At 37.8% G+C, this 25478-nt stretch overlaps 1 protein-coding gene across 1 annotated transcript in view; it reads left to right on the top strand.

The window, feature by feature from the left end:
* Window positions 1-1901: 1901 nt before the first annotated feature.
* LOC126827836 (uncharacterized PE-PGRS family protein PE_PGRS54) overlaps window positions 1902-25478 on the top strand; it is a 35319-nt gene continuing 11742 nt past the window's right edge. The window contains exon 1 of the mRNA XM_050557401.2: window positions 1902-2071. The gene's annotated coding sequence lies outside the window, so the exon portion shown is untranslated. The remainder of the gene's footprint in view (window positions 2072-25478) is intronic.

The following is a 25478-nucleotide window of genomic DNA, read 5'->3' as shown; positions in this document are numbered from 1 at the left end:
CCGAACGACTAGACAGCTATCCTTGTCAGGTCCTCCATCCTGCATCACTGACAAGGGGAAACCACGCCGGAAAATCTCGATACCGGGATCGAACCGGCGACCTCCAGACTAGCGAGCCAGGATCTTATTCACTTAGCCACCGTGGCTCCATTATCAAATATTTGTACTGATATAGGAACGAAGATTTAAATAACGATGTTATATTGTAAATATTCAACTGGCAGACCAATATGGCGTGACTCCTGATTGAGGTATGCTAATTAATGACGTATAGGAACAATGGACGGAGTGTTAATACCTTTAAATAGTTTTTACATGCCATCGTTGTATTAAACAAGAAACAAAACAACCTGAAATAAACAACAAAGCTAGAAACGTTTGGTCTAATTCTTGGATACCTTCGACATTTGATATCAGATGGTTAGTCAGTTGAGTTTCACGCGGTGGACATTTTGTTGATGAAATGAAATGGAGTTTAACATCCTACTGTTCTGCTCCTACTGGGCTAATGAAGACGGCAACACGCCATACAGTGTGCTATGAGATAAATTTTGCCCGGGCAGCGGCACTACGGCCTACTCTTATATCGAATTCCAACAGTCAAGGGATCATTTACGTGCAGGCCAATGTGTACATGGGACCTCAGATTTTCATCCCATTTGAACGACTAGACAGGTGTTCTTGTCAGGTCCTCCGTTCTGCATCACTGGCAAGGGGTGACCACGCCGGATATCTGGATGAACTTTCTCGGCCAATGCATGGATCGAACGCCCGACCTGCAGGCTAGCGAGCCAGCGTCTTACCCACTTAGCCACCGTGATCCCCCACATTTTGTTCAATCAGTGAGTATGTTCAGTTCATCTTAATCACTCCAGACTTTGATACAGCCGTGAACCAAGTTGTCCAGACAGCATTGTTTCTGCCTTCTGTTCTTCGAATTCCATCTGCCAGGGTTTTTTTTTGTCAACGCCAATATTTACAAGGGCCCTCGGTTTTTCGTCCCATCTGACCGACTAGACGCTTTATGTTACCAAGCTGACTACCCTGTGCCACTAACTAGTTTGGAATGTCCACCACGGGGATCGAACCTTGCATTCTCTGGTTATTGAATACGCAGTATACCCACAACCACGCCTTCTTTAAACAAATCTACGACCCAATATCGCATTCTCTCCACTGACAATATGTCTTTTACAGTATTGCGCATGCTGAATAGAATGTTTTCACGCTATAAATATCATACATTACACACTATTACAAGATAACACCCTTATTGAATGTGATTTTTATATTTTATATAAACTTGGAGGAGGACAATAAAACCCAGATACATGCTTATCTATCAATTTTAGGGTAATTTGAGGCACAGATATGATCAATTAAAACGTTTATCAACGAACAAAGACATTCTATTACACGGTTTCGCAATTTTTATTTGAAACCTGAAAGTATGTAAACAGCCATAAAAAAAGACTAACACGGTCTTAATGGTACCGGAAATACAGAAAGTGCTCGTTAAATAAAGTCAATAGCGCGTGCTGATTTCTATGGCAGATTTTGTTAATTCGTAATCGAGTTTGCCAAGTTCAGGTAAAGTTTATTTTGTCGTATTAATATCACAATCAACAATATTTTCCAAAGAGCCACGCCAACATCTATTGTAATTTGTCATTAAACCAATTAATTAGTAAAATAATTCTAGATTGTTTGGCTGGAGTAAGCAGTGGTTTGGAATTGCATGAATGGGTTGAAGATAGAATGAACCTCGGTTTGAATGTGGACAGCCAATAAAACGCATGCTTGTCTCGCAACATATCAACCAATGAGAGTAGCGGATCGATGCATCGTGGGTAGTGGTTTATGATATAAGACCTCCCCGATACCTGGTCCTATGAGTTAATGCCGAGAGGACTTACTAATATCGATCACCTTGTTATAGATCAGTCTGTTATTCTACTAAGTTTATTAGTTCGCCTTAAATAAGCCGGTTCACTCCTTCCTATACTACTTGTCTTTAATGTAATAGCTCTGGTTCCATCTGATTATTGCCAGACCGTTTACACAGACACAGGTAAGACATGTTTATTTTTTTTAAAAACTTTAGTTATGCAATAGAAATTCTAATGTCATTGTTAAATATGTTTAAAATACTTTTTGTTATTAGATCGTATTATATATGTATGGCAAAGGTACCTTTTACCACTTTCTTCTGAAACAAAATGAGGACTTTTTGATCGGCGTGGTTTAAAATTGAATTCAGAGAATCACTAGAAGGCGATTAGCTAAGACATTGCCCAATTCTAATCTCAAACCATTTTGGCACTGAATTGTAATCTATATAATATAATCTCAAAACTTTCTGTGATTGAATAGTAATCTATGTTTGACAAAGTTACAACATTCTCCTGAAACAAAACACATGGTTATTTGATCTATTTGGTTTGGTATTTAATACCCGGTAAATAAAGGAACGTGATTGGTTATGCATTGAATAATTCCAACCTCAAAACGACCCTAAGCTCGCAGAATCATCGAAACTTCAAGCATGTTTCTAACAATTTCCTATGTGTTATGTGTCTTGCGTGGTTCCCCCTTGTCAGTGATGCAGGACGGAGGGCCTGACAATGACAGCTGTCTAGTCGTTCGGATGGGACGAAAAACCGAGGTCCCGTGTATATATTGGAATGAACGTAAAAGATCCCCTGGCAGTTGGAATTCGTTATAAGAGTAGGCGATAGTGCCGCTGCCCGGGCAAAATTTCCCATATGCCCGTCTTCATTAGCCCAGCATAGGAGCAGAACAGTAGGACGTTAAACCCCATTTCATTTCATTTCATTTTGTTATGTGTTCTTCTGGGATTATATTTTGTTATCATATGAGGTGCGGTTCTTTTACATTTACTATTAGATTAAGATATCACACTTTTATATGAACGTTCGTTAAGCACCAAACAAATTATTAAAGGCGTGTGTCTGCAAACTTCGAAGTAATCCGCGTATATGTCAGAGATTGATAGCAAAATTGATCATGGTCCATGTCACTACATAATCAAATTATGTCAAATCCAAAATTAATGAAAGAATGCCAACAAATCGCAAGCTACTCTTTAAATATATTATATTCTCTCCTTTTTGGGGAGGTTGGGTCGTCTAGCGCGTGCGTTTTAGATCATTAGATCTGTCATTGAGTCTAGTATCTCAATATTTACGTGAGTAGGATCGCCAGTTCAACCTCGTTTTGTTTTCGATCCTGTGGTTTCCATTCGCAGCTCCTACAAATATGCGCAAGCGGGCGCAAGCGAAGTATTGAAATAAAATTGTACCAAATATTTGTCCCGAATAGACGTTCAAAAGCATTACCCCCCCCCTCTCTCTCTCTCTCTCTCCGTTCCCCTCTTTTTAATTGTTACATTCGGTACCGCCAGGTTTCAACTACCGCAAAGCAACTGAAACCATCTACTGGAAATTATAGAATAATAGAGTACTGGTTTATTAAACTGCATGCAAGACACAGTATTCTCAACATAAACAATAGTTTCCATTTTCGCAATTTTTAAAACATTTTAATACCGACAACATTTTAACAATTGTAAATAAAATAAGTCGTGTAGAACTTCTTTTCATGTGGAACCTCATATGGAGACATGGTACTATGGTTGGGTTTCTTGAAGTTATTATTAAGTTATTTGATCGCAGCTCGACCATGGAAAGTATCTGTTCTATAACAGAATGTGTAGAACTTTTTAGATTCAATATTCTGATTTGCTTCATAAAACAAGAATATATTCACAAACTATAAACATACCTTTGGAAAACAGCTACTGATTTATTTAGGCGACGTTTCGAAGAGTAATCTCTCAACGTTTTCAAGCTAATACAATATAACAAAATTTGAAGCAACATATATATATAGACAAACTTAAAATAACAAGGTTCAAACCAATTCTGTAATTGTGTATCTATAAAAAAATTTAATGAAATGAAATAATGTTTAACGTTCTTCTGTTCTTCACCAACTGGGCTATTAGGAACATTTGATCCGGACAACGGCTCCACAGCCTACCCGTCTTTGAATTTCATCTGTTAAGCGTTCTGTGAGCCGCGGTGGTTCAGTAAGCCCGAAGCTGGTCCGCTAGGTTTCGGTCAGGTTCGCCCCCGGTGTTGGCCGAGAAAGTTGCTCGGGTTTTTTCCGGCGTTGTTACCCCCTGTGAGCGATGCAGAACGAGGGCCTTACTAGGACAGCTGTCTGGTCGTTCGGATGGGAAGAAAAACCGAGGTGTACATAATGGTGAGTGCGTAAAAGAGCCCTTGACAGGTGGAATTCGATATAATAGTAGGTCGTAGGGCCGCTGTTCGGGCAGAATGTTCCTGATAGCACACGGCATGTTGTATGCCAAGAGAATTTTTTGGACAGTGGTTGTACAGTAAGATTATAGTGTTGAAAACCGCAGTGACGGGTGTCGTACACGCGGTTAGACATGCTTGCGCCTTCTAGAGCTTCTCATATTAATTGTATTGTTCAGTATTAGCCATCTCCTCAGATATTCATTTAAACTCTTTTTATGTCATTTTAATACATTTTTCTAATTGTTATAAATATATTAAATCATGGTGTATATCTTCTACGGAATGTTTTTATTATACATGATTTTAAAAATAAATTAGTTTTAATTTATTTAAACATCAGTCAATTCTGAGCAGATTACAGGAAACCAAATATGAGAAGCGTGAAAAATAAACGTTACCATAACTACATAATTGACATACATAAAATGCCAATAACTTCAACCACACAAACTACCTCGAAGACCACATATCTCGATAGGTCAAGGAAGATGACGTATCTCGATAGGTCGACGAAGATCACATATCTCGATAGGTCGACGAAGACTACATATCTCGATAGGTCGGCGAAGTAAAATTTTGGACTATTATCAGAATCTATCCTTTTTTCTAACAGCCATAACGATTGTTCGCGGTACGTGCAGTATAGGCAATGATGGTCAAATGAATACAATGAGGCTTGACATCCTCCTTTTCTATACAAACTGAGCTTATGAAGACGGGCATGTGCCATGCTCTATGCTATGAGATAAATTTTGCTTGAGCCTACTTGTACGTTGATTTCCAACCGCCAGGGGATCTTTTACGTGCATAGATTGAAGACTAGAGGCGTTTCTCGCTAAACTCTCCTCCATGACAAGACGAATACAGGCTGTAAAATCCTGCAGAACTCTCTCGAGTCAGCGCCGCGAAGGTGGTCTTACCACGAGCTGATTTGAATCTCTCCAAAGACAAAAGGAACGGTCGCTTGGTTAGCGCGCGTTGTATCATACGGTCTGTCATTGAGTCAACTGGCGTGGTTTCGATTCCCCAGCTGTAAGTGACAAGGAGTAGGGTCGCCTGTCCAACCTTGTGGGTTTTCTCCGGGTCCTCCGGTTTCCACCCATTGCTAAAGACCCCTACGCGCAAGCCAATTAATAAAATAAAATTCAACCACGTCAGTCCCGAAATAACCTGGTTTGTGTCGAGTGGACGTTAAACGTCATCCCCTCTCTCTCTCTCTCTCTCTCTCTCTCTCCCACACACAAAATATAAACGCCGATATAGAGTACTGGCTAACTGCGGCTACCCCCACCTTCCACCTCTTTGTACAAATGATACGAACTGTCGCGTATGTCCACAACTAACATACAGTTTTCTTTTTCTATCGTCAAAGTTGAACAATTTGTTTTGTTGTTAGCAGCCTTTCCGTTTATTCTTTAACATATTCCAACGTGTATGTCAACGTGTAAACGGGCGGATCTCGGTGTTTCGTGCCATCCGAGAAACAAGAAAACGTTCACGTGTCAGTCCCGCTGGCTCCATACCGTAGACGTGGTGACAGAAGCAAGTTGGGGAAAATGTCAGGATAGCGTTCAACCTTTATAAAAGTGTCTCTTTTTTCAGTTTTTAAGCTTGCAATCTTCTTTGCCTTAAGCTTGAACTATTAATGGGAAATGAAGTTTAAAAAATTAGGACCGTTATGTTGAAATCGTCAGAGCCATGATCATATTCCAGAAAAAAATTAAGATGTAAGAAATTCTTTTCAATAACGATTACATCCCCATTATCACATATCTATATGACGTATTATAGTCGCACACGGTTGACAAAATAGTTATATTCATCTAACTGATGTTTTTTTTTTTCATTTTTAAAATATGTTTTGTATTTGTCATTCAATTTGAAAGTGAGAGTACGTCAGTAAAATCGAACATTTCTACAAAAAAAAAAGAGAAGTGGCGTTTTGTAAGAAATGTGACAATTGACCGGGAAACGATTCACTAGTCACAATAAGAGACGCGGTACATTTATAACACCACGCTACTTGTTATCCAATGCCTTGAATTAAAAGAAAAAAATCCTTGAAGAAATGTGAATTTACCGAGTCGTTTTTAATGAGGGCAAATCAAGTAGTTTATGGAAAGCCGTTCAACTTGTGTACAAGTGCTGACATACGACACTGTTGATTGTAGACCAGGCTACTTGAAGCAAGAGTCGATGAGAATCCACTAGAATTGCTGACATGATTAATGAACTCTTCTATTGATACACTGATATCTACGTTTAGTTTTACGCAACCGTTATCAACTTTCCGTTTCTGTTGAAGAAAGATGTTGCTGAGAGCTTTGAGTCTGGTGTAACCCAAATCCACTTCCTCTCTCGTTCAACTAAAAGGTTGCCGAGAGCTTTGCGACTGGTGTAATCCAAATCTACTTCTCCGTAGGGTTTAACGTCCTACTTTTCCGAGATAATAGACAGGCACACGCCATACAGTAAGCTCTGAGTGACAGCACCGCTACGGCATACTCGTATATCGAATTCCAACTGTCAAAGATTCTGCTACGTGCTCGTCAATGTATACACGGGAACTCGATGTTTCCTCCCACCTGTATCACTGACAATTATATAATATATATAATGAATTTGAGTACATGTTAACTTCAATTAAGTCGTGAAATTTAGTTATTTCACAACAAGAGAGCTTTGAGTTTAACTTAACCCAAATCTACTTTCCTCGGTAGAGTATACATTGCTGACGTAACCAATTTCCCCAATCTGTTAAAGCAACACGGCGCCTTCCGTTTTACGTAGCCGGTATCCACAACCTATGCTGTTCTCTGTCTTTTCCCGACTCTTAACATCCTACTTTTCTACACCCGTGAGGGCTAATTTAATCAGGTATGTGCCGTCCACGATGTTATGTCGGATGTAACAACAGGCGGCGCCGTGCAATTCCACTGTGACATGTTACCCTTTACGTCACCACTAATAAAGCTAAGTATTTATAAAGTGTCGTCCATCTTAATGTAACCTGGTTACCAGACTAGGAGTTAGTGTCTTTCACGCCTTTAAATCAGATCACCAAGTGAAATTAATCCTAGTTTATTTCCGGTCCAGTTAATTGATGTGATAAACTACAGTACGTAGATTGCCATAGATGAAATCACTACGTAGATGACAGCGACAGTGGACACGACAACGGCCAAGTAACATGTAACCGCCGTTTCCAAATATTCTATTCCAAAACTGACAATTTAGAACTCAATGTAGTAATAACTTGATCTGATATCAACGTTTGTTGTGTATTGCTTGCTATTGTCTGGTGTCTTGTTCGCAGCTTTGTCCAATCCCTTTTGTTTGTGGGTGGTGATGTCCTGCGGTAATTACCATTTAATTATTTTATTCGTCATTTGAATCCTTTGAAAACTAAAATAATGTGAAAATATTTAGAATCTCTAAAAGGCACATCACTCTAAAGGTGTTGTTTATTTGTTTTTGAGATATGATCAATTGAAAATGTTTTAACATTCGGCAAAGACTGCAGGCAACAAGAATGATCTGGTCAAAATCAACCATTGTCACCTAATATTTTTGGAGAAATCTTTTGATGGACCGCAATTTTTAATCCTAATGAACCCAAGCTGGTGGACCGTTGAATTTTAAATTTATTATACTAACCAATAAGGTACTGGCTTGCTAACCAGTAACTTCCCGATAAGCCACTGGCTTTCTAACCAGGGGCTTCCCGGTAAGGTAGTGGCTTGCTGACCAGGGGTTTCCCGGTAAGGTACTGGCTTGCTGACCAGGAACTCCCCGGTTCGATCCGGGTGCAGGACGAGACGAGGCAGTACCTCGAGATTTTCCGACACAGTTTCCCTTTGTCAATGGTGTAGGATGGGGCCTACCATGGAACAGCACCTAGTCGGTACGGATGGATCGAAATAACAAGGTTCCGTGTATACCCTGGTATATATTTAAGATATACTATATACAAGTTAAACACTACATTATGTAAACTCTACTAATACTGGTTAGTTAACTACTAAATGAAACATCAGAGGGAATGTTAGAGCAACACGCTGTAACATTTTGGGCGTGGCTTGAGTCACTCGTATCAGTGGTAATGAACATGGGGGAGGGGGATAAAGCGCCCTTCCAGAAACCTGTGCGACATGTTTTATATTTTTAATGAATTTAAGAATGAAAGGCGCCCTTCCGAGCATTGATAACCCCAGAAAAACAACCGCACAATCACCAAGGGCGCCTGAATAGAAGACTGGCTGCTCTAACGCAGCTGGTTAATCACACGTTCTAGAAAACTTTTCAGTTTTTCACGAAACAAAAAATAAAAATGACAGAATGTCGATTTTTCAAAGAACGTTTTTTGAGTAGCCATTCAATCAAATTTACAAATTTATTTCGGATTTCGGAGCAGCCCAAAAACAAGCGCACTGGTCGCTATGCATGTATGGATAACTGTCTGGTTTAGCCCCTTCACCCTTCTTTTACTATTCATACAACTTGGTAAATGATGCAATTTCAAACATAATCCCGTTTTACAATTTTCAATTTGGAGTAGATTAATTTATCTGGATTTTAATGAAAAGGAGACAAAAACTCGATACGCTTCTTCAATAAATCACCGTGTCTTTCAGTGTTTGATTAAAGGTGGAATAAGAAAAATAGACATGAAATCTAAAATGGATTGAACGTTGTATCTGGAATTATCTCTATAGGGGATAATAGTTTTAGTTGTATTGCAATGAGTTTGGTCATTTGAATACAATTCGTTGAAAAACAGGACAACAAAACGAATGTCTTAATGGAATCCACAAATACAATGGACAACTTCTGAATAAGTTACGGGAAATCGAGTATTAACCCTCGAGTTAATGAAAATGGCAAGTTATAAAGCAAACGCCTTTTAACATGTCCAGTGTGTTGGATCCATCACTCTTAGGAAAATTGACACTATTCTATCAATGGACTCGTTCGTTAATGACCTTTGCCACCCATTAATACAAATTTATACATCCAAATTTTACAGTCAGCAATGCCAATATCATTGCATACTATTATTTTAAAATATGCATGTCGAGGTGGCTCGGTGAGTAAGGCGCTTGCTCGCTAACAAGGAGGTTACAGATCGATACCGCTGTCGGGGGAGAAAGATCCTCGAGAATTCCAGCCCCTTGTCACATCTTTACAGTGGTGATGGATGGAGAGAGAGACCGAGAGAGAGAGAGAGACAGAGAGAAATGGGTTTTAACGTCCACCCGACACAAACTAGGTCATTTTGGGACTAACATATGGTTTAATTTTATGGGGACCCTACTCTTTGTCACGTACAAGAAGAGAGTCGAAACCACGCCAGTTGACTCAATGACAGACCTTATGATACATTCGGCCACCCCTCCCCGGTGATGGAAGAAGTAGACACAAAGACCGTTGTCCAGGCAAAATGTCCCATGTGGTGGACTACAGAACGTTGAGCTCATTTCTCGCATTTGTGCGTAATGCCCTCTGTGTCATTTCTGAGGTTTTAATTTCAGTAAACAAGTCTAGGTGATAGCTTCATACTAAACCCACTTCATGTCTAATGTTTTGTGATATGTCTTCACAGATGAGGATAGCTATAGTTTGTTTTTTAAAAATGTGTCATCTGATCATAGTAATCGCTGTCTCGATTAGGTTTTTATACAGTATAACTGTACATTACATCTTTTAAAACGCATGCTGTTTCCCGCGGTTCTGACAGGTTCGTTCTGGTCACTGACTTCATTGATTAGATGTTTTGAAAAGATGACGAAACCCTGCTTTGTGTTCTCTGGAGAAAGACGGAATCTTGAATTTATAGTTTATTTTTGTATCAGGAACTTGTCTTGCGATCTAAGCGGTGCTTTATACATCTGACAATCTATCCATTAAAACTTGAAATTTGAGTCTGGCGGACATTTTACCGACATCTATTTAGTTTGTTTGAAATAAAATTAGAGACTCATGTCGTGTTTCTGGTCTTGTTGAATGGAATGGCGATTAACGTCTGAACGCAATTTTGAGACTCAATTGATAATTTTCATTTCAGCGGTTACGGGTGAAATCCGGGATATGGGGTGAGATATTACCCGCACAACGGCGTTTTCGCCTACTCTTCGTACAAGGATGGGCCTAAGTGTCACCTCGGATATGTGAGAATATAGCTTGGACAATTCCGATGTACATGGGTACACATTGTCTTTTCGTCCGATCCGAACAACTACGCACATAGTCCTCGTCAGCGCCGCCGACACGGACCCCCTGAAATAATTCTGGTTGCGAAACAAATGCCCTACCACTTCATTACGGATGTTCTCTTTTAAATGTAATATTATAATTACGTAGAATCGGATGTTGCAGGAGAGATGATACCCATCATATACACGTATTAGTTATTCATACATGAGTAATTGGGGAATCATGCTGCAATGTCACCTATAAAAGTTAATTACTGTATGTTCCATTAACGTCACGAACACAGAAACACATATATCACGTATTCAAATACCACGTTTATCAATAATCTCTGACTTTCATCAAATACCATTAACACAACAAATATATAGATTCGTTCTCAGTATCTGTGATAACTTCTTGTCGTTAACATGGCGACTCTGAAAATATGGGATCCGGGGTATAATACCCCACGAACAATGTCCCAGTGAAAGGCACATAGACAATATACTACAGGGCAGGGTTTTTGTCATCCCGTAGTTCAAGGATAATTCGGACTCTTATCTCTGCTCGCTTTCTCTTCACTTCTCCTCTCTTGTTTCACCGGAAGCAACCATTCAAGACCGGAAGCAACCTTCCAAAACAGGAAGCAGCCGTTCATGGACCGCAACGTGAAGCACGTTGGACACAACGGGTTTGTTGTAGACGTGGTTGAACTTGACCGGAAGCAACCATTCAAGACCGAAAGCAACCACCCAAGACCGGAAGCAGCCGTTCATAGACCGCACCGTGAAGCTCGTTGGAAGCAACGTGTTTGTTGTAACCTCAACTCTAGCCCAATGATAAATCTGTCATTATACCCGTGGGTATTATGTTCTAGGCCCCCGGCAATACATTATTTTCTTTCGCCCCTTCTACAATATAGAAATGAAAATTATCAATTGAGTCTCTTTTAAAGAATTAATATAACCGAAGCATAAAACAATCATTCATAAATTCCAATCAAAAACAGATCAAACATGTCATCTACTGGCAGTACGGTGATAAGGTTGGCGTTTGAAACCTTTAAGAAAAATAACGTAATAAACTAAGAAGTCGCGATGTTAGACTGAACTCGAAACGTCATTGGTGTAGGCTCTACCAATTTCTACACATCACATACGAACGGAAAGCATACACTGTCCCTAGCACGGCCTCGTATTTACCAGTAATCCTACAAATCCGGACACGGGGCCAATTCTATTTTCTGGCATATATAAATATTACATTTGTATTATTGTGTCAATGGTTTCATCTGACCTCATTACAAAATGCAACGCGCAATAATTTCTTATCTCGCAGTATTATCCATCTACTGGACATTATTTATTAAATCGTAGAAAGAGAATGTGGGTTGACATTACGTTCATTTCGTTCATTGTATTCCTATTTTTTATGCGTATTCTGTATTTGCTTCGGGATTCATTTACGAAAACAAATAGTGATTTTATAGATTAATTCAACCGTTTCTTTGTTGATATTATTTAGTTTTGGGTCGCATATTGTTTGTAGACCATCCATATTATTGTAGAGTTGATGTGCGAAAAATAAATGATGAGTCCCCGGAGAGTTTTATGTAGAGTACTGACACTTTTTTATCATTCCATTCATTCTACTCACGCTAACTGAAAGCAATAGTTTAGACCTGGGTTCCAGAAGCCGTGGCGACTGAATCTACAATTACTTCTGACAAACTCTCGATCCGATTCATTAGACTTACTTCGAGCATGCTCCTCGTGATTCCTCTTGATCATGTGTACACATTGAAGTGCACGTAAAAGATCCCTTGGAATATGAAGAGAGGGCTGAAAAGACGCTGTCCGAGCATAATCCTTCTCATTGTATTGGTTTATTAATGTTTTTATACATCCTGCTCGTGCTGAGAAACAGGACGTTAAACCCCAGTTTATTTCATTTCATTTGATGACTTTGATGTGTAACGGTAAATAGATTGGACCATTCAATAAGGTTCGTTTGATCTGCCGACGGTGTTCGGTAACGGATGGTTAAATTGTGGGGGGTTTGTTAATTTATCGCTTCTAGAGAGAAATGGTAGAAATAAATCGAGCGATAGAATTCAAACCACCGATTCGTATAAAATATGGCTAATCTGTGAATAAAGACAGAAAATGACAGAATCTAATTGCCTTTAGAAGGATAAAAGAAATTGTTTGTTTTTTTTACTAAAAAAAATAATTGGAAAAAACGCTAATAGGATAAATAGTTCTTAAATTTGGATTTTTTTTTTAAATTATCAGACTGAGCTTCTGTCGTCTCGGTGTGTGAGCCAGGATCTTTAAATTGGGTTCTGATTATTTCTTCTTTCTTCTGGGGTTAAAAGATAACGAATTGAAATATTATTAGAGTTATTAGACGGAACCGTGTGGGGTATTCTGTATCTATTGATCAGCGTGGAAAACTATTTCTCCAGTAATCTGTCCAGCTCGACAGTTTCGGGAAAGAATTTCTAAGGAATCTTTTGATATAAAAGGAATGTTTTCGATACCCCCTTGTACGACTCACTGAGATGGAATAACAGGCCTGTCGTCTACGAAATGAACGTGCGGATTTCTCATTATCAACCCAGATTATGTAAGATGATGGCATGTATTAGAACACGAAGCATTCTTATGGTTTCAAAGATGGCTTCATTATTTTGACTAATGCCTCTATTCCAACCAATAGATACTGTGTCTTTGAATTTACGCAGCTCATTTAATTTACGTCGCGCGGTCCCCTTCGGTTTGTATACTGCCCCTACTACCTTTTGTTGGCTGGTATGTAACATATATTTAACATTGTATTACTTCTCTACTAAACGTCTATGATAATTATTAACTATGTTGTGAATCAAATAACGGGTAGATATGTTACCCCGAGCATTGCGTCACGGGTTATATCATAAAAAAACTTGTTTATATTTGTAATGAAAGCAAATATAAAGAGTGCGCACAAACAAAATACCGAAACACGGATATTTAACACCTACACAGTATTTAAAAGAAATGTATTGTCTTCAGCAGGGTATTGGTCATCAATATGAAATGTTTGTTTCTTCTATCAGATCTTTATCTCTAGCTTATGTTTTGTATTTGCCCGGTTATGGTAGAGGTGGGTGTCATGCACCAGATACTCTGCTTACTCTTTTCTCCTGGTGATGCACATTGAAAGGGATAAGAGAATATAATCTTTAAGTGGCATTTAGCGACTGGGAAACACATTAACAGAACACAATTTTTATGGAAAACAATAGCTGGTTTTATTCTAAAAGTATCCTCTTATCGTTATCAAGCACAATGATAAGAGGCTACTCGAAACGTCGTGCTTTTAGAATAAAACAGTGATTGTTTCCCATAAAAATTGTGTTCTGTTATTGATAAGAGAATACTGGCCGAATATTCGGGGGGTTTTTTGTATAAGAAGTGGTTGAATTCATATAAATGTGTTTCAGTGTGCCCAGTCGCTATTTGCCACTTAAAGAAAATAAAACACTAATAGGCCATTTTACTGTATTTACGGACTTTGATTGACACTTTTATTTATAGATTTAAATTGCCTAATAAGCCTACAAAATAAATTCAACGAGTTAATTATTACATAGCGTGACGACGTTTCTGCTTCCTCTCCTTGGAATTTCAAACTGTCAAGATATATTTTACCTTTACTATCAATTTGTGGCTTTGTGTACGGGATAATGGGTAGAGATAATATTGTACGCGAACTAACACGGTTGTCAACATGACAGTCTGTAGGAATTGTGGGCATTGCATCACTGAACATGTTCTTATTAATGGAATGATTTCGATATAAATGACAAATTTCTTATCATAACAGACGATCGTGATACAATCTATTAATATGAAAGACGAAAATTATCAGTATATTACATTTGTATTGGTTGATGTTGTCAGATATTTTCTGATATATCGCCAACTTTTGATTGAAAATGATGATGTAGCCAAATAAATAACACGTATTTTAATTTTAGAGTTCTTTGTATAAACCCTGTTCTTACCCTAATTAGAGTATATCATGATACAGAATTATTTAAGCTGCATTAAAATACATAATAGTCTTATACTGATAATATTTATATATTAGTTTGATATAGCAGCAATGCAGCGAAGCTATTTTCAGGACAAAAACTCGCTGAATAATCTGATTAAACCAAATAAAGACTGCCGATCCCATATAAGGACTTTATTAATACCCCAAATTAGCTGACGGTCTCGGGAACATTATAAACCATAACAGTATTTACAGATAAACTTTTGACTTTGCAATAGTGCAGCACATCTATTTTCAGTAATGTCACTCGCTAAACAATCGTTTATAGTAAATAGATTATAAAAAAGAAACATGAGATCCCATAAGGTTATAGTAAACAGATTATAAACAGGAGATCCCACAGGGTTTCAAAAATAAACACTTTATATAACCCGATCTGTAAAAAAGTATATTAAGACATCTATTTATAGATTTACATGGAAACATAACAATCAAAAATATAATAACTGGTATTAAAATACCATGTCCAGAGACATAACTTACTCTTAATCAATAATCATTGAGAAGAAATAAAAAATGAAATGAAATGACATGGGGTTTAATATCCTACTGTTCTACTCCGATTGGGCTATTGAAGACAGGCATACGCCATGCAGTGTGCTATGGGGGAAATTTTGCTCGGGCAGCGGCACTATTGCCTACTCGAATATCGAATTCAAACTGCCAAGGGATATTTTACGTGCACGCAAATGTGTACACGGTTTTTCGTCCCACCCCAACGACTAGACAGCTGTCCTTGTCAGGCCCTCCGTCCTGCACCACTGACAAGGGGGATGAACTTTCTCAGCCAATGCAGGGAGCGTGCTCACGACCTCCAGGATAGCGAGCCAGCGTCTTAACCACTTAGCCACCATGACTCCTCGAAGAACTATGAAATATATTATACAGTGAAAAAGAATGGAATGAGAATATACGTCTTGCCAATGCAATAATGTGTCCATTACGAAACACCACGTGGTATATATCAGCATGTCAGTCCACAATAGCCGGATTAGAGCAGACGTTAAACCCCATTTCATTTCTTGGTGAAAGTGATCCTTCTCCTTACGTATACCGAACTCTTCCTGAAGGGTTTCAGTAAACAACCCCAGTCTGAAGTCTGTTGACTTTAAAACATTCTATTTCCAAATAACCAAACATTTACTTACAGGATATTATAGATTGTTAAAACTTATATACGCTATACTCGAGAACTTCAAACACGTGCACGTGTTGCCGTCCTCTAAAACCTCATCGATCGCCGTCTAGCGGTAACAAAACTGAAACTGTCATGAGCACGTTCAAACTAAAATGTATGCAATATGTGCGACACATCCGCCAATTCATTTCGCAACGTGCAATTTTGTTAAAGATTTTCAACCTGTTTTACGACGCATATGGATCCATGTAAAGGTTTTGGGTCCTGTTTTACGGCGCTTATGTAACTTTACCTACAGTTAATGGCTTTGAGGCCTGTTTTACAAAGCCTGTAACATACAAGGTTTCGTTTTAGAACTGTTTTACCTACAAGTAACGGTTTGAGATCGTTTTATGAAGCTAGTGTAACTTTAGACAGTTTTAGAAAGCTTGTCTAACTTTGCATATACGTAAGTTCAGTAGAATTGTATAACAAAATACTTGATTAACCTAGACGCAAGTTTTACCTGCGTTTTGCGAAACGCCATCGACGTTCCAGTCCACAATTCCACTTACCAATAAGGTAATGATTTATCGAATGACCAGCGTCACCTTGAGCGTATCCGGGCACAATAGCCAGATCTCTATCAGGGATAGCTAATGTAAAGATAAAAGAAGATCACGATGAAGTGTTTAGGTTTTTGGTGGTTTTATTTTATTTTATATGAAACCTATACAATTGTGACCTTATATTCATGGGCGGGCCGATCTGTGCTAGAAATAAAAGTCTGCCGGGTAAAGCAACAGCATATTTATAAAACCCCTTGTCAGGAAAAGATTTGACGAATGGTCTAGGAAAGGACAGTCAAATAACGTTAAGGTTCATTTCGCCTGGTTCCAACCAATGTACTCTGCCTAAACTCAATTCTCCCCCTTACAAAGAATCACCTTTTAACTGATCAGACAAATGAATATTTACTTTAATGTAGCTGTACTGCTTGAGTGATACTACAGTTCTTTATGGCTTCGTCAACACAGATGTCTAAGAATAACAACATTTTTAAAAATACACCTTTTCAGACATACCTCTTGTGTATTTATAGATATAGTTTGGAATATAAAATATAAACATCACTTGAATATTGAACTTTATTATTACATAACAAAAGCAGACTGTTTTGCTTGATTAAGACGAGGGGGTCAAACACAGACAACTTGTTGCTTGATTAAAGTTCTATTTTAATATCATGCTGATGAAATGAAATTAAATAGAGTTTAACGTCCTGCTCCTAAACTGGGCTAATGAAGACGTGCATACGCCATATACAGTGTGCTATGAGGGAAATTTTGCCCGGGCAGCGGAACTACGGCCTACTCTAATATCGAATTCCAACTGCCAAGGGATCTTTTACGTGCACGCCAATATGTACACGGGCCCTCGGTTTTTCTTCCCATCCGAACGACTAGACAGCTGTCCTTGTTAGGTCCTCCGTCCTGTATCACTGACAAGGGGGAAACCACGCTGGAAAATCTGGATGAACTTTCTCGGCCAATGCAGGGATCGAACACCCGACCTCCAGGCTAGCGAGCCAGCGTCTTACCCACTTAGCCACGTGATCGTTTGCATTTAAAGGGTGCATGTGATACAAAACGAAGTGTGGTCCACCTGTGGTACCATCTTATTATACGTACATAACAAAAAATAAAGGGACGAATAAGTTGGATCTAGACGCATTACGCGATAAACTGAAAATACAGCACTGTTAAAAAGTGGCATAAGTTGTTTTAGAAACAGTAAGTACGTTACGTTTAACCCAAAGCATGTTTCATTCATATGGAACAGGATAAATATTAAACATACGTTATGTAAGAGCTAAATCTGCCTTTATAAGTCTTTCTTTAAGGCTTGAAATGTTATATAAATTAGACATTTATTAACAAAACAAGACCACAATTAACTCTCGATGGTGTCGGATACTCGCGATTTAAAAATTTAATTTAAACACGGGAAAGCTAGGCTAAGTCTCGAATATACCAGTGCTCTGGTTACCACAGTGCACACATCTTGCCAAAACTACAAACAGTGATAACTTGGGTCAGAATAAAGAAATTAAAATGAAATCTTCAATATTTTCATTTTGCATTATCTATTTTCGAACTATTATAGTAAGAATAGTCAGCTCTTTATCTAAATCTTAACTTATGATAAATATTAACCCAGTCAGAAACCAAGAGTTCATTGCACTGCACAAAATCACTTAATTCTTAAGTAACTTAAAGTTATAGTGATGTATGTTGGAGGAATTTGCCTTAAAATCTAAATCTATTCTGACAGTCACGTCATGAAATATATCTTTCTGATAAAGTGTGGTCTTCCTAACTTAATGAAAACACAGACGAGAAAGGGTAGACATTAAAACGGTTTGTATTCCCATTGAGTGATTTTCACGACAAATACTATTAAACAAGTAACATTGTTTAGTTTTAATAGCGTAGTAAAATTGAGAGGGTATTTATCTTGTTATTGATGAATTATGAAAGGAAGTCGTGGTCGATGCGCCAGACGAAAAACATAAAATAGATCGATGTACCTTGACTGAAATTAAGTTGATAATCAACTTTAATGTATAAATATTTGGTCGATGTTGGATTAAATATCATGTATGATAACTTAAATTCATTCAGATCTCACGTACACGGTATATATTAAACGTTGGCATTATTTGTTGCGTAGGAAGTCAATCTAGATTATAGTTGCACGTCAACTTTCAGTTAACAAACGAAATTGGTTTCGATTCTTGTAATAGGATTCGTTTCGTCGGAAATAAGTGAATGCAGATATTTCAGTTATAGAACGATACGGACTGAACGCCACCGGTGTTTAAATTATTGAGAAAACTGTTTGATTGGGCTATTAATGGGTGGAAATTAACAACTTTTATTTGTAAGACTAAAACTAACCTGCTGTCAACCTACGGGTGTTTTTTTAATTGTCCCCAAATGTGATATTCCGCGACAAATAATTGCTCGTCGCTCGGAAGTCGTGCATAAATCGATGCGTACTGCTGAAGTAATTATAAATCGTTTTGTTTAACCAATTAGCGTAAACTAAAATAGCAATTGATTTAACAAAATGCCGGTCCGCCTTTATATTTTGATATCACTAGGTACAATATCCGCGATGGCAATTCCTGAACCATGGCTTGCAAATGTTTGGACACACAAACACATTCATAGCCATGAATTAGACAGAATCGCAGGTTGCCTAAAATTTGCTTAATCACGTTAAAACAATGTCTGTCGCATGCGTTAGCTTTAAGTTAGTAATCGTTTTGGAATCGACTTCAAAACTTCTACAGATACGGTTACTCCGGTATAGTCGAAAAACAAAATAAACTATGTCCAGATATACATATATATATATATATATATATATAACCTCTAATCAAAGGAACAGCAGAATGGTTTCATGATTTAAGATCATGGATTCTCGCCAATTAACCACACTGATCTTTTCGTCTGGTGCCATATCCAAGGAAATTAAATATATTATTTTGTAGGTCTTTAATAATAGAACATGACCCGACACTTGGTTGATTCACCTAATATGCATTCTTCTGATATTAAGACTACATTGACCTATCCTCAGTAGACATGTATCAAATCTGGCAGATATTGAGTGCGCCACGGTGGTTAAGGGGGTAAGACATTGGTTCGCTAATCTTGAGGTCCCGTGTTTCGATCCCTGCACTGGCCGAGACGTTTCATCAGGATTTTTTAGGTGGTTTCCCCTTGTCGGGTGTTCGATCCCTGCATTGGCCGATAAATTTTATCAGGATTTTCAGGCGTGCTCCCCCCTTGTCATTGGTGCAGGACCGGAAGGAATAACTAAGGTCCCGTGTACACTATGGCGTTCGCGTAAAAAATCCCTTGGCAGTTGCAAGTCGATATAAGAGTAGACCATAGCGCCGTTGTCCGGGCAAAATTATTCCACTCATAGCACATGGTATGCCTGTCTTCATTAGCCCAGTCGGAGCAGAAAACTAGGACGTTAAAACACAATTTTATTTCAACTGAATATTGGTTTGATTCACCTGACATGTGCTGAGTGGACATGTATCAAGTCTTGACAGTTATTGAGATGAGCTAGCAAATTAAATAATGGTAACAGGAATTTTAGTAGCACGCGGAAAAAAAGTTCTGGCAAATAAAATGGTTGGAATGAATTGTGTAAAGGCAATTCAGCGTTTTAAAAGCAATCTAACAAATTTGATAAAGTTCAATTGTAATCCTGTTTATTCCAGAAGTAATCGAACGTTGTGTAGGAATATTTCATCTCATCGTTTTACTGCTTAAAAAGTAGTTCGGTACTTTGATGTCAGTTGATATAAGTCGTTTATATAATTAACTGGAGAAGCAAATGAAATGAAATGGGGTTTAACGTCCTGCTGTTCTGCTTCGACTGCAGTGTGCTATAAGGGAAATTTGGCCCGGGCAGTAACGCTGCGGCCTATTCTTATATCGAATTCCAACTGCCAAGGGATCTTTTACGTGCACGCCAATGTATACACGCGACCTCAGTGTTTCGCCCCCATCCGAACGACTAGACCGCTGTCCATGTCAGGCCCTCCGTCCTGCACCACTGTCATGGCGAAACCATGTCGGAAAACCCTGATGAACTTCCTCGGCCAAAACTGACGAAGTCGTATTCGAGTTAGAAGGACTATGAAATAGAATCTCCCGGGTTCGATTCTTGGTATTTTTCTAAACTTGGTTCCAACATTTCCGGGGTAAAAAAGACAGTGTCTCTAGTCGTTACAATTTGGAATTCAATGGCAATTACGTGGAAACCCCACTGTCCGGCCCAAATTCTACTCCCTAAACGTATGGACAATGGGCATTTGCACAGGGTTTCAAAATATATTGCCAATAACTCTGCAATGAGGAAAAACACCAATATTCCATAAAGAACTTTAAAAGTCAAAGTCTGTCAGGAAAGATTAACCGGCAGCGTGTTAGAATTTAAAGGGACAATAACACTCGTGCTGGCTTGACAGCTCAAGAAAAATAGCCTTATTATAAGTACTAGATGTGTTAGTGTCCTACCTGTTGTGTAAATTATCCATTAAATCCTATTTTACTTGTCCAGAGGGTTCAAAAATATTTTTAAATCCAAGTAACATTTGAAAAGCTTTACGTCAGGCTTTTCAAATCATTTAGTTGAATTTTCCAATTTTTTAAATTAGGTGTGTTAAGATGAAATTTGTATCATCAATTAATTGAAATATTGTATAATAGTACAATTTGTTGACCAGAATAAAGATTGGGACATATTATTCAGTTACAACAAGAGTGGTATTGAGCCTTTAAAGATCTAAATTCGATAGGATTCTTCATTTTAATATATCAGTTCAAATGTTAAAAATTATCAAGAACATAAAGAACTATCAGTTGGAGTTTTAAAAAATCATCAAGAACTTTGTAGTGTGTGGCGTTCACAAAAAGGGGAGATAACTCGAAATTTGCAAACGTTTGATTTTTGTTGGGATGCTTCCTAATGATCAGATAAACAAATCCCTGCAAGAAGGACAACTATCCTGAAAGATCCCTTACCTAAAATGTATTGGGCAACATCGTTCAACTAGGGCAAAATAGATAAAATACTTAAAAGTACAAATAATATAATTCTTCACCGGACAGAGTGAAAGCATATAATATTGACGTTATATAGAGAGATATTAATATGCATAGTCATCAACAACATTAATATGCATAGCCATCAATTGATATGCATATTTATCAACAACATTAATATGCATATTTATCAACAACATTAATATGCATATTTATCAACAACATTAATACGCATATTCATCAATTAATATGCATATTTATCAACAACATTAATATAATGAATTACTGATTACTGACAAATATTATTCTGACTTGTATGAACTCGTTTCGGCTTTAAGGCTGAACGAGTTAGGGAGATAAGAATAAGACTTAATATCGGTTTATAAGTCAATACAAGTGTTCTTGATGGCGTACAGGTGTTGTGTGACGTACATCAACATCGTTAACAAGTCGTTAACGCACTTCAATCGTTGTTCATGGCACCATATATGATGCTGTTCTACAGGAAATATAAACATCTTTCAGTCTGTTACCTTGAACAATTCTAGACAATCTCCATGTCACCATCGATCTTACAAATAACCAGGTAAGGATTCACAGCCTATCCATGTGAATTCTGAAATAAAGAAATGTATTTACTTACAATGTTTAAAACTTATCGTAAGTAAAGACATCGCATGTTGTCCATTATTAACTGGAGTTGAACAATAGTTCGCAGTTATGTTACGACGTGTAGTTCAAAGTGATTTACCTTATAACAATATGAAGACAGACAATCGAGCATAATCCATTGGAGATACACATGACAGCAAATCGATGTTTTTATGCATTGCTTAAAGCTCGTATTTGTTGTTTTCAATCTTGTTACAGTAAGGTAGCCCGGTGCACAAACCATCCCCAGTCTTAGAAAAATGAAATGGAATGAGGTTTAATGTCCCACTGCTCTGCTCCGACTGGGCTAATGAAGACAGGCATATGCAATGCAGTGTGCTGTGAGGGCAATTTTGACCGGACAGCTGCGCTACGACCTACTCTTATATCGAATTACAACTGCCAAGGGATCTTTTACGGGCACACCAATGAGTAATGCCAAAGGATCTCTTACGGGCACTCCAATGTGTACACACGACCTCGGTTTTTCGTCCCATCCGAACTATTAGACAATAATTGTACATTATAATTGTACTCTTCGCCAATTCCTTTTTTGTTGGAAAACATAGTTACATCTTGTTATAATACGTGTATACGTACTCTAAATGAAATTAAAATTTGGGTACATTCGTATAAAATTTATATATAATTGTACATTCCAATCCGGGGATCACGGTGGCTAAGTGGGTAAGACGCTGGCTCGCTAGCCTGCATTGGCCGAGAAAGTTCATCCAGATTTTTCGGCGTGGTTCCCCCTTGTCAGTGATGCAAGACGGAGGACCTGATGGGACGAAAAAACGAGGTCGCGTATACACATTGACCTGCACGTAAAAGATCCCTTGGCAGTTGGAATTAGATATAAGAGTAGGCCGCTGTCCGGGCAAAATGTCCCTCGTAGCACACTGTATGGCGTATGCCCGTCTTCAAACTCCCAGTTTAGGAGCAGAACAGTTGGACGTTAAACCCCATTTCATTTCCATTCCAATCTTGATCATCTTAGGAGATCAAAGAGAAATATTGCGACAGATTACACTATAGTATAACTCGGATATCATGTAGTTATGCTGTTTAGCGGGGATTTCTGTATTTAATGTTTAGTTTCAAACCATTGTTTGCAACTTGTTAAAATGGTTGTATATTTGACAACTGGCTCGATATTGCGATTACGTTTTATTAATTGACATGGTTTAGCATACATCGTTACTGATTGCTTTACTAGAAACATATAAACAAGACCAACAAGGATGGATGGACTATGTTGATTAATTAACGTAGCACAAACCTCTAATTAAACAGGTGAAGATAAACTATATTCAATAATTAATGTATCACAAACCTCTAATTAAACAAGTGACAGCGAATGAATAGCGGTAATTGATCATGGTTGTTTTCTTCACAGGAGTGAAAAAGAAACTGTCAATTACGTCGTTTATATTTTAAAAGGTATTAATTTAGGTAGAATTCAGATGCAAATTGTTTATTTTGGTACTGATTGAGTTAGATCCTGATACGTTTACAAATTTAAACAATTTAAAACTACGTCTTTTATATTTTAAAAGGTATTAATTTAGGTGGAATTCAGGTGCAAATTGTTTATTTCGGTAGTGTTACCGTTAGATCCTGATACGAATTTAAACAAGTTAGAGCGTACTGTGAACCATAAAGCTTCGACTCGTGACCACATCTTGGATTTGTGAAGAAACATCAAAAATCAAAGACAGTCAATCGATGCGCAAAATTGTCCACGCACTAGCACCCCCTCCCCCCAACCTCGACCAGACGGGTAAAGTGAAAACAAAAATTATTATATCATTTAGTTGGCTAAATAAAGTGTCCGAAATCTATTAAAACACTAATTTTACTTTTAATTGAGTACCACGAATTTCTACTGAACTGACTTTGGATTAACATTTTTAATGGTATGACATTTTTCGGGCATCGAATATTATTTGTGAATGCAGCTGCAACAGTTTGATGGATGATTGGTATTCGGTTCGTCATAGAATGGGATTTCGGTTGCAAAACCATTGGACAAACACCCAGCTAGAATAACACAAAAATGCATTTACAGCTGTTAAATTTTCTAAATTTTCTCGGGGAGGGCCATATACTGCAGCTCCATGGTCTAAACGATTGATTGATTGTTTGGAATTCAGGTAAGCCACCTCAGTTAGGTTACATCAGACCATGTTGAACTTGTATTCACGGGTTGGAATAGCAGGAAAACGCATTTAAGGCCGTTAAATTTTCCAAATTTTCTTGGGGAGGAAATTCGGGGGCATTTGAGGTCTGTCCTTTAACATACGCCAATATTGTAAACTATTAATGTTTAAAACGATCTCGAGGGGAATGAACCCGGAAACTATTTCGATAACACATGTCAATATACATGTAGATAATTGCAAATTAATTGGCAAAAAAAGAAAAACACTTTTATTTTTATTACTTGGTCGATATCGTTTGCGTTTTTAAAATAAATAGTCTAAGATGGAGTAAAAATACAGAAGCATGTATTGACTTTACTCAAATTGTTTTGCCATTCGAGTAGCACGTGTGGAACGAAAAACAAGGTTCGTGTAACGCACGTGAAATGAAATGGGGTTTAACGTCCTGTTTTGTTTGGACTGGGCATTTGTCATGTAGATGGACTATTTCAATATTAGTTGATGTTATAAAAACTGTACTAATTATTAAAATTGAACAACAACTATGGAAAAATAATTTCTGGGCGTGACTTTACGATTACTGTAAAAAAAAAATCTGAGAGAAAATAATCCAGGCAAACGTGTTTTTTTTTTATCTGAAGAAGCCGCCATTTCTCAAACACGAACCCCAGAATATTGAGATGAACAATACATTAATTTGATTTTTTACTTGCTTGCGACATTAACCTTATAGAAATAAAGCCAAGTAATAAGGTAATTTGTTTAATGTCTGACTTTCTTCGTTTTGTATTAAATAAAAGTTCCATCTCCATGATAAATATCTAGTAATCTTCCAAATAGATGGTGCTTGTTAATGCCTACTGCCTGTGTACTCACAAGTAATTTCCAATAAGTTTAAACAATGACTGTAGTAGACGCCACTTTTATTCTTAGTGATATCATTATGGTTGTTTTTTTGCTCTGGTTGACTTCAAGACATTACAGAAATAGCATTGTATCAATTAGTCGCGTTACACTGATGGTCTCTTTAAGGTGATCCGAGGGATCGGTTATTGGTATTGGGTCAAAGAGGTTGATCTTATACGATTTATTTACCCATATAGTGGTGAGATTAACCAATAAACCTCCCCCACATATAACTGATCAATAACCCCTCCCCACTATTTAGACCAATAAAAGACTAATAAAATCATTCCAGTGACACGTATATAGATCGTTAGAGATCAATGTCGATCGGATATTGATAACCATCATGTTGTAACCACCAGAC

Source organism: Patella vulgata, chromosome 7 (assembly GCF_932274485.2).
Source record: "Patella vulgata chromosome 7, xgPatVulg1.2, whole genome shotgun sequence".
Lineage (NCBI taxonomy): Eukaryota > Metazoa > Mollusca > Gastropoda > Patellidae > Patella > Patella vulgata.
The sequence above is the reverse complement of the archived record's forward strand: the minus strand, read 5'-3'. Positions and strand labels throughout refer to the sequence as shown.